The sequence below is a fragment of the Canis lupus genome, chromosome 31 (assembly GCF_048164855.1).
Source record: "Canis lupus baileyi chromosome 31, mCanLup2.hap1, whole genome shotgun sequence".
Lineage (NCBI taxonomy): Eukaryota > Metazoa > Chordata > Mammalia > Carnivora > Canidae > Canis > Canis lupus.
Genome location: NC_132868.1, coordinates 36,094,685 through 36,106,069, shown reverse-complemented (window position 1 = coordinate 36,106,069; position 11,385 = coordinate 36,094,685). Strand labels below are relative to the sequence as shown.

Below are 11,385 nucleotides of genomic sequence, written 5' to 3'. Positions count from 1 at the left end.
TAGAGAGCACCGGCCACGTGCAGAGCGCTGTGAGACCCTGGGACTATGCTAGCGCACAAGGCTAAGTCTCTGCCTGCATGAACTTTCTTGTCTACGGGGCAGACATCTATTTTTAACTTGCCCAAATCAGTCTTTTTTTTTTTTCCAGGTTCATAATTTATTGTACAAATTGAGTATCGCATGATGAGTTGACATTAGCTTCTCCAAGCATCGGAACTTAACAGATGAGGTCCAAGTTAATGTTGCTTTCATAGCTGGTGTTTTTTTAGACCTTAATTTGAAGTATAAAATCATCAAAGCAATGCCTCCATATGTGGCCAATACACAATTCATTCTACCTGTGAGAATATAAGAGTTGAAATATTTTTTGATGCCAGTGAAATGGAATTGGGCATCAGTTTCTGGACCTGCCATGATTTCAATCTTGCAAAAGGTAGCAATTCCACCCCAAATCAGTCTTTTAATTCTGGCTGTGACTCATTACGAAGGGAGATGGAACATGTCAAGAGAGTACATGACATGAGCAGCCTGAGGTCTGAGCTTTGATGGCAGGATTGATTTAAGAACAAGTAGGAGGTATCAGTTAAAGAATGTTCCAGACTGGGGGTCTGAGGCAGAGAGGGGCATAGGGAATCTGACTAAGGAAAGGCCAGCACGGCTGGACAAGAAAAGGTGAGGGAGTGGTCCATCAGGCCTGTGAGACACACTGGATGGGCCATCTGGGCTTTGCTGAAGATCTCAATAACTTCTAAATTTATCTGGGTATTCTTGAAACACACGATCACGCGTCACCCTCTGTAATCCTTCTCTTAATCCTTGTGGAGTGGCGCTGCATCCCTCCTTGTTGGGAGTCTCAGAACCAAGTTGAGAGACTGAGCGTGTCCTCTTGTCCTGAGTTCCCCGAGGGGTGTCTCCCGCTGCTTCTGAGGTTACCATCACCTCCTCCCCTCGGGTATCCAGCCCCATGGCTGGGCAGGGACCAGCATCAGCTCTGGCTAGACTGGTAGAAAGGGATTAGGTACAGGTATTAAGCTGCTTATGGAGACATGGAGAAATGGGTTCTACACTGTGTTTCCAGGAAGAAACTAAAGCCACCCCATGTGACTGGCCCATCAAGAAGGCTGCTGGCCTGTCACCATGAGGATGCAGCCCATGGAGCTGTGACAGCTGCTGGCTTAAAACCACACTCATCAGGAAACCGGGTGTCACATGACCTGCCCCTCTGCCCAGGTACCTCGCTTGCAGATTCAAGGCTGCCACAAGCACGAGGGATCGGCAGGCCCTAGACCCCATCCAGAACCCGGCATCAGGGGAGGCTGGGAGAAGTCCTTAGAAGTTTGTAGCCTCAGGGTGTCTGGGTGGCTCAGTCGGTTAAGTGTCTACCTCTTGGTTTTGGCTCAGGTCCCAATCTCAGGGTCCTGGGATCGAGCCCCCGAGTGGGGCTTCACACACAGCATGGAGTTGGCTTGAAATTCTCTCTCCCTCTCTCTCCCAGCTTGCACGCACATGTGCGCACTCTCTCTCTCAAAAATGAATACGTCTTTAAAAAAAAAGAAATGAAAAAAAGGTTTGTAGTCTCTGCAGTGTGGAAAAACTGCTGGAAGAGGGTTGAGGGAGATTCTGAGTGTGCCAATCGTGGTGCTCCTGACGCCACATTTCAGAGGAACCGGTTAAACAAGAGCCCTGCTTTCGAAAGCCTTCCAGCTTTCACTGCAGCTTTTGCAAACCCTATACTTCTCTGCATTTATTTCATGCAGAATTAACTCCCAGGTCATAAGTTTTTGTTTCCCAGTTTCTTCTGGGATATCTTTGTCTTCTGTGTGACCGACCTCCTCTTCTGATTTAGGAACAACCTGCTCTTTTTCAGTAAGGGTCATCTCAGGGTGGCAGGGAGAGCTCCTAGGTGGGTTAATCCAACCAGGAGCCCCATAAACTCTATGCTGCAGCTTGGGGGCTTTGCTCACCTGGATGTGCCCTATGACGAGAGAACCTACACCTAAACCCTTAAGTTCAACATTACTCTCTGCATTTTTAAGCACACACAGTAAAAATTCAGCACTCCTTTTGAGTCCCCAAGCCTGTGTCCAGTCCCACTGTCTGGCCCGGGCACACCTACCAGGTCCACCGCTGCAGCGATGGAGTGGCACACGTGGCTTCTGCAGAGTGACCTCTTTCAGATCCTTGGTGGCTTCTTGGACATGCGTGCCCTCGATGGCCTGGGCAGTTTTGCATGTGTTCTTAAGGTCGACACAAAGGTTTGAACCTCTTGACTTGCATGATTCTGTGGGGTTTTCTGGGTCAAGTGAATAATGAACCATTTTCAGAGGTCACCCCAGGCTGCTTCAGGGAAGCTAAAACCCTACAGGGGGGCATCTGGTACTGCACGTCTTATCTTTCAGTCTTTTCTCCACCAAGAGTAAAGCCACCATACTTCTCCATTTCTTCTGCATTTCGTTAAAGCATATGCCCTTCTGTTTATCTGTTCCTTCTGTTAGGAACGTTAGATGCTGCAAGAGGACAAGGTCATCACAGGTGAGCTTTGTCAGAACTCAGCACTGTGTAAAGTACACACACATGCGTGCCATACAAATGTTGTTTGTCTCATTAAGTTCCTCTGTAAGGCAGTGGCTCCGGGCTGTTTTGAGAAGGTTTACAAGGGAGCATAAGGAATGCAGTTGGTATAAGCCACATGGAGCCTCTAGCTTAAGGACCCGAGCAGGGCGGATGTTTCAAGCCTTCCTGGACCTATATTATTTGCTGTGACTAATGGGCAGTGTTTTTACACTATCTTTGCATTTTCCTTACCTTAAGCTGATTTCATCATCAGGATATGTCTAGATAGACCTTTGATGCTTGGGATTTTGTGTGACTTTTAATATTTTCCTGGTGTTGGACACAGAGGAACTGTCAGACTATTGTCCAAAGTGATTGTGCCCCCCCCCAAAAAACAAACCCCAAAACAAAAAACAAAGCAAACAAAGCAGTTGTGCCATTTTCTGTTCCCATCAGCAGTGTGTATAAGGGTTTTGAATTCTCCACATCCATGTTGCTGACTTTTTGATTCTAACCGCCCTACTGGATGTGAAGCAGTATCTCATTGTAGTTTGGATTTGCATTTCCCTGGTGACTAATGATGTTGAGTGTCTTCTCATGAGCTCATTGGCCATCTGTCTTTGGAAAAATGTATATTCAGATCATTTGCCCATTTTAAATTACCAGTTGGGTTAGTCTTTTTATTATTGAGTTCAAACAGTTTTTATATGTTCTAGGTACAAGTTTCTTATCAGCTAAATGATTTACAGTTATTTTCTCCCATTCTGCGAGTTTTTTTTCACTTACTGATGTCCCTCAGGCCTCAGGAGTTTTAAATTTTGATAAAGCCCAATTGATCTACTTCCCTTTGTTGCTTTTCTTACTTGGGGTTTGGGTATCATATCTAAGAATTGGCAAGTCAAAGGTCACATAGGTTTACTCTTATGTTTCCTTTTGAGAATTTTATGGTTTTGCCTCTTACATTTTTTTTAAAGATTTTATTTTTTTATTTTTTATTTTTTATAATAAATTTATTTTTATTGGTGTTCAATTTGCCAACATACAGAATAACACCCAGTGCTCATCCTGTCAAGTGCCCCCCTCAGTGCCCGTCACCCATTCACCCCACCCCCCACCCCCCTCCCCTTCCACCACCCCTAGTTCGTTTCCCAGAGTTAGGTGTCTTTATGTTCTGTCTCCCTTTCTGATATTTCCTACCCATTTCTTCTCCCTTCCCTTCTATTCCCTTTAACTATTATTTGCTTCAGCGTGGATGGAACTGGAGGGTATTATGCTGAGTGAAATGAGTCAATCGGAGAAGGACAAGCATTATATGTTCTCATTCATTTGGAGAATATAAATAAAAATTTTATTTTTAAGTAAACTCTACACCCAACATGGGGCTCAAACGTACAAAGCCAAGATCAAGAATCACAAGCTCTATCAACTGAGAGAACCAGGCCCCCTCTACCTCTTACATTTGAGGTCTTTGACATGGATGGAACTAGAGGACATTATACTAAGCGAAATAAATTTGTCAGAGAAAGACAATTATCATATGATTTGGCTCATACATGGAATTTAAGAAACAAAGCAGAGAAGCACAGGGGAAGGGAGGGAAAAATAAACAAGATGAAATCAGAGAGGAAGACAAATCATAAGAGACTCTTAATCATAGAAAACAAACTGAGACTTGCTGGAGGGGAGGGAGTGGGGGATGGGGTGACTGGGTGATGGGCAGGAAGGAGGGCATGTGATGTAATGAGCACTGGGTGTTATATGCAACTAATGAATCACTGAACTCTACCTCTGAAACTAAAATATATCATGTTAATTGACTGAATTTAAATAAAAATTTTTAAAAATTAAAAAATAAACTAGCTGAACCACACACACACAAAACATGTTAGGTCTTTGATTTATTGAAGTTATTTTTTGTAGTGGTGTGAGATGAGGGTCCAATCTCAGTCTTCTGCATGTGGATACAGTTGTTCCAGCACCATTTGTTGAAAGAACCACTTTCCCATTGAATATTCTCAGCACCTTGTTGAAAATTAATTGACCATAAATAAGTGGGTTTATTTCTGGACTCTCAATTCTATTCCATTCATCTATGTGTCTATTCTTATGCCAGTACCACACTAGCTTGATATTGTTACTTTGTAGTAACTTTTGAAAAGGGGAAGCAAGAGTCCTCCAACTTTGTTCTTTTTCAAGAGTGTTTTGGCTATTTTGGGTCCTTTGAGTTTCCATACGAATTTTAGGATCAGCTTATTAATTTCTACAAAGAAGCCAGCTGGGATTCTGAGGGTGATTACATTGAATCTGTAGGTCAGTTTGGAGAATATTATCATCCTAACATATTAGGTCTTCTAATCCTTGGAAATAGAACATGTTTCCACTTATTTAAATGTTCTTTAATTGCTTTCAACAGCGTTATATAATTTTCAGAGTATAGGTTTTACATTTCTTTTGCTAAATTTATTCCCAAGTATCTTATTCTTTTGATACTATTATAAATGGAGTTGTCTTAATTTTCATTTTTGGATTGTTCATTTACAGAAATTCAGTTGATTTTTGTATATTGATCCCACAGCTTTAACAAACTTGTTTCATACTTCTAACAGTTTCTAATTATTGCTATAATTTATTTTTTTAATGTTTCAAGTTTTTATTTAAATTCTGGTTAGTTAACATACAGTGTAATATTAATTTCAGGAGTGGAATTTTGTGATTCATCACATAACACCCAGTGCTTGTCACAAGTGCCCTCCTTAATCCCCATCACCCATTTAGCCCATCCCCCTTCACATCCCCTCCAGCAACCCTCAGTTTGTTCTCTATAGTTAACAATTGCTGCAGTTTAAAATTTACCTTCTGTTGTACTTACTACTAATTCATGCACAGATTCTGGTAGAGCTTCAAAACTCCCTCCAGTAGGGTCAGATAAATCAGAAATCATTCCTGCCCCAATTGTGTTGTTGTCGTTTTATTAACTGAAATATCCCTCTTTAAATCCTCTGTTTTTGACCACTAATGGACTGGTTGACCCTAAACCTAGTGCCTGTCATTCTGGGATTTCCCTTTGTAAATATATTGGGACTTTTTCCTTTCTAGATCCCATGTTTTTCTTTATCTTGGCTAATTGCCTCATTTTTGTGGAGCACCTAATCCATTGGCTTCCTGAGAAAATGTAGATGAAGGGAAACTTTTTTTTTGTTTTGTTTTGTTTTTTGTTTTTTTTGTTTTTTTTTGAAGGGAAACTTTTTTGAGGCTTAATTTGTTCTAAGAGCTCTATCCCTTACCTTCCACAAGACGGGTTACGTGGGAATATAGAAATCTACATTGGAAATTACTTCCCATAGAGTTTTGAAGACACTATTCTATAGTCTTCTAGCTTTTAAAGTTAATGGGAAAAATCCAATGCCAGTTTGAGTCCTGATCTTCTTTATGGACCTGCTTTTCCTCAATAGCAGCTTTTAGGATCTTTTATTAGTCATTGTTTAGAAATTGCGGGAACAAGTACTTTGATACAGGTGTTTTCTTCTTCATTTTTTTGAGGACTACTTGGGAGGCTATTTCAATGTAGAAACTCATACTGGAAAATTTTCTTATTTAATTTATTTGCTTTTTATTTTTCTGTCTTTCTGGAGAGAAGGGACTGTTATTGATAGTTTTACCTGCAGCTATTTCTTTTTAGTTTTTTCCTATAATACAGAAACCATACTCTGTTATACTATAGTTGCTATTTCTTTTTCAGAGGTTTCATAATTGAATATTCATGATGTCAGAGCACACAACCATTAAATACTTCGTCTCCCTTAAATATACCAATTATTCTTAGAACCACAGGTAAATATATATTCAGTGATTCACATCAGTTTGTCCCTATGCTGATGTGACTTCAATTACTTTTGTTGTCTAAAGATTATTCTTTAGATGAAGATCCCCAGGAAGAGTTCATGGCAACCATATTTCCTTATTCTTAAATGTTCATAGCAGTATGCCTGCAGAGTTCAGTTTGGCTAATTATAGAACCCTTGGTTCATTTTCTTCCTTGTGTATTTTAAATATGTACCCTAGTATCTGGGAAAAAATAGCAAACTATTGTTGAAAAGTCTGCTGACAGTCTTATTACTTTCCCTTTCAAATGGCATGGTCTTTTTGCCTTTTCTTTCTTTTTAAAGCTCCTTTGTCTTACTCTATTATGTCTTGGTGTTATCCATTCCAGGTAGATTGTCCTAGGTATGCTCTATGCCATTTAAATATGCCAGTTTAAGTCTTAGTTCAGAAATAGTTTCATGAGTTAAAGGTTTTAGTATTTGTTTTGGGTTTCTCTTCAGGGAATCCCCTTATACAGATGTTGCTTTGTCTTTGCATATCATCTATTTACATCTTTCTTTCTTTCTTTCTTTTTCTTTTTTTTTTTTTTTTTGATATATAGGTCACTTTTAAATATCTGCAAATTCTTTTATACTCCTTCCTTCAAGAGGTAGAACCTAATTTCCCTTATCTTGTGTGAGGGCTGGACTCAGTGACTTACTTTTATGAATAGAGTATGATGGAATGGATGGTGAGTGACTAGATCACCACAGGCCTCACAGCTTTCCACTTGCTCTCACTCATGACTCATGTGCTCTGGCAAGCTGGCTGCCATTTTGTGAGGGCACATCAAGCAGCCCTATGAAGAGGCCCACATGGTATACCTTAAGAGAGGAAAGTGGGCCAGGACTGCTCCCCTAGCTGAATGGCTTTTCTATTATTATAAAGAGCTCAACAATATTGCCTTATGCTTTCTGAAAATACCTTTTCTGCCTCCTCCCCTACTTTACCTGGAGTTTCTCTTGCCTTTGCCCACTGTTTCTTTGTGCTGCTCCATGTAGATTCCACCCCAGCAGCCTCTCCTCTGAGAGGGACTGTGTCCTGCAAAAGAGATTCCATTGGTTAGTGCTGAGGCTTAATAGGGTCTAGACTGTCCCATACAATCTAACTTTTCCTTTGCCTTCACCCTCAGGATCGCCTTTCCAACTCCTTTCCCATTGCTCCTAAAAAAGCTTAGTTAGCTTTTTCACCTTTCTTTTCTTTTCTTTCTTTCTTTCTTTCTTTCTTTCTTTCTTTCTTTCTTTCTTTCTTTCTTTCTTTCTCTTTCTTTCTTTCTTTCTTCCCTTTCCTTCCTTCCTTCCTTCCTTCCTTCCTTCCTTCCTTCTTTTTATTTATTTACTCATGAGAGACACACAGAGAGAGGCAGAGACATAGGTAGATGGAGAAGCAGGCTCCCAACAAGGAGCCTGATATGGGACTTGATCCCAGGACCCCAGGATCATAACCTGAGCCAAAGGCAGGCACTCAACCACTGAGCCACCCAGGCATCTCAAGAGCTCAGTTAGCATTCTACACTAAGTGGGGACATTTAGATTTGGGGTTAAGTACCTTTAGAAGTTTGATTATGAGTTTCCTGGTGCTCAGTGCCACCAGAAGATCCTTTCTCTGCCTGCTTTCTACTGTCTCCTGCCACTTGGTGATCTTATGTGGGTCTTGTTGCTGCCAGTTAATTAGCCCTCTCCTTGTTCTTAAGAATTCACAAGATACCTTATTACTTTTATAGCAGGTCACCATTGTGCATTTGTGGTGGTGGTGGCTCTCGTTGGAGGATAAGGTAGATTCAAAGTGATACCCACTTTACTCTTGCACAGAAAGTATCACATTTTTCATTTCTAGAAGTTCTTCTGTTATCTGGATTTTCCCCTTCTTAACACATTCTGGTTCTTGGTTTATGAACTCTCCATCAACTCTTAACTAAGTATAATAATGATTTTTAAAAAACCTTTTATTCTCCCTACATGGTCCTTATTTTCTCTAAGTTACTTTTCTTATTGTTTCTGCATCTCATTTTCATGTCAGTCTTCCCTCCACTATCTTGAGATCTGTGGCCCTCAAAGCATATATAGAATTAGGCAATTTTTCAGGAGCTCTGTGTATATCTGTAGGACTTCTCAATCAGTGAGCATCTCTGTAATTGCCTGGCAGAGACAGATCCATGTAGTTGAAAGATCCTTCATCCGTCAGTATTGGTTTCTCCCAGATTGGTGTCCTCCCATGTGCTGCTATGGGGTGAGGGAAGGGAGGGGTCAAGCTTGGTTGCCAGTGTGTTCTTAGAAGAACTGAAGGGGGAATAGGGAGGGGTCTCTTGGCTCAATATACAGACTCTACTTAACTTCCCTATCCAATAAGATACTCAAAGCATGACCAGTGTCTGAGTCCAGATCCTCTATGTTTCATCCTATCCTGGAAATAAACTATCTTTTACCATGGTGGGGGAGAGGCCATCTCTCGTCTGCCCTGGGGTGAGAAGTAAAATTTAGTTGTTTAACCTCTTACAAATTGGGGCACCTGGCTGCTCTGTTGGCAGAGCATGTGACTCTTGATCTCAGGGTTGTGGTTTCAAGCCCCATGTTGGGTGTAGAGGTTACTTAAAAATAAAATCTTCCAAAAAAAACCTCAAAAAACTTCTTACAAATTTTTAACTAATCACTCTGTTTTCAGTCCCAGCGCTACTCACCTCCTCCTTCAGAGTTGCCTGGTACAATTATCGGTTGACTTACTGAGTCTTCTGGGATACTAAAATTTTAAAAATTTGTTCCTCAACTCTTGTAGGCACTTACTTATAAAGTCAGCTAAATTCTTCCTTATGCTCTCTAGATTCCAAAATTTTGTTGGCATTTATCCAGTTCTCTTTATCCTTAGAGATTTATGAAGTGGGTTTTTTTAATCCTCTAATTGTTATTTAAATGGGGTTCAAAGGAGGGCAGGCAAGTACAGGTTTATCTGCCATCCTTCTAAAAGAACTTTTGTTATCCTTTCAATAAATTCATTTTCTGTCTATACCGAGAATAGTAGTATTAACAATAATGCTAGAAATAGACCTACAATAATGTGTTTTCTAGACAAGAGTTCTGAATAGGGCTGAACTAAGCCCATCGGATATAGAACGTAAAACACCACATGCCACCATATGTTTAACAATTACCTAGGATTTTTACTCTATACTCATTAAAATATATTTAGACATGGGTTTAAAAAAATCATATGAAAAAAAAGGCAGCCTGGGTGGCTCAGTGGTTTAGCGCCACCTTCAGCCCAGGGTGTGATCCTGGAGTCCCAGAATCGAGTCCCACATGAGGCTCCCTGCTTGGAGCCTGCTTCTCCCTCTGCCTGTGTCTTTGCCCCACCCCCTCTGTCTCTAATAGATAAATAATTAAATCTTAAAAAAAAAATCATATCGGAGGTGGGGAAGATTGGCCTATGGAAATGATCACCAAAACCTACAAAGGAGACCTGGGTCTTGGGCTCCCAGAGAAAAAGAAGGAAAAGAAGAAGGTGGTCAAAGAACCAGAGACTCAATACTCAGTTTTAAACAGTGATTCTTATTTCAGTGAGATCTATTCCACAAGAGCCACATCCCCCTCGAAGAGTGTGGTCCTAGAGCAGGCATCTGAGATGCCATTAGTGAAGAAAAAGAAGAAAAAGAAGGGCCACAGCACCCTCTGTGAGGAGTGCCTAGAACCTGAGACTGTGTTACGTGCTGGACGGACAAGGAAGTTGTCCAGCCCCAGGAAGCAGGCTCTTGGTTCATCTGAGCTCCAAGGTGGGGAGAAGAAGAAGAAGAGAAAGTCCTTATGGCCTCTGGCCATGCCCCTGCCTCAAGAGTGAAGACCCCTCCCCAGACCCCAGAGAGGATGAGGAGGTGACCAGAGTTGGCAAGAAACCCAAAACACACAAGAAGGAGAAAAAGACCCTTCTTGTCTTTTTACAGCCTCCTCAGCCAAGGACCCTTGGTTCTGTGAGTCTGGGGATGCTCTATACACTTGTTCAGTGGGGAAGGATGGCGAGGAGCAGGCAACCTCAGGGCAGAGACGAAAGCAGGGGAGCCCCAGAGAATGCAATGTGAAGATGAAAAAGAAATAGAAAATCCACCAGAAGGGAGATACTGCTCTGGGGCACCTTGAGTGCTCCAAGTCCATAGGGAGAAGCCCTAGGAAAGGAAGTAAGAAGCCAGTCAAAACTGAGCCTCCAGAATATATCCCAATAGGACATAACCCCAAACCCCTGCAAAGAAGAAAATGAAGTCCAAGAAAAAGAGCCACCAGGGATTGAGGAACCAGCTCTGAAGAGGAATAAAAACAAGGGGAGAGAAGAGTAGCAGGAGAATCTTGGGAAGAAGAGCCTGACACAGACTTAGAGGTGGTGTTGGAAAAGAAAGGCAACATGGATGAGGCGCACATAGACCAGGTGAGGCGAAAGGCCTTGCAAGAAGAGATCGATTGTGAGTCAGGCAAAACCAGAAGTTTCTGAACCAAAGAAGTAGACAGGAACTCAGTTTGGCCAGTGGGATACTGCTGGTTTTGAAAATGAGAAACAGAAACTGAAATTTCTCAAACTTATGGGCGGCTTTAAAAATGTGTCCCCTTCACTCAGCCGCCCCCCTAACACAACTGGAAGGCCCAACGTGGGTCTCAACAAGAAGGCAGCAATTGCCCTGCAGCAGAACCTGCAGCAGGACTATGACCGGGCCATGACTTGGAAGTACAGGCGTGGTGCTGGCCTCGGCTTCTCCTCCACTCCAGACAAAATCTTTTGTATTGACAGGAATGCTTCCAAGTCCATCAAATTTGAAGATTAAAGTCTACTGTCTAGTCCTTCAAAACAGCCAAAATTGATTTTATTATTCAGTTATGCAGTTGGAAGCCATCTGACAATTGTCTCAAATCACACCTCTACAAGAGATTAAGGAAAACTATGTCCATGTGCTTGGATGAACTGGGGTCAGGGAGCTCATGTTTCAGAAGCCAAGAG

The 11,385-nt window shown here is 41.7% G+C and overlaps 1 protein-coding gene and 2 pseudogenes across 1 annotated transcript in view; 2 read left to right on the top strand and 1 right to left on the bottom strand.

Moving 5' to 3' along the window:
- Positions 1-11,385, top strand: part of LRRC31 (leucine rich repeat containing 31) — a 115,917-nt gene that overhangs the window by 74,427 nt on the left and 30,105 nt on the right. The window lies entirely within an intron of this gene.
- On the bottom strand, positions 151-440 carry LOC140622356 (ATP synthase membrane subunit K, mitochondrial pseudogene; annotated as a pseudogene).
- LOC140622456 (lysine-rich nucleolar protein 1-like) lies at positions 9,841-11,294 on the top strand (annotated as a pseudogene).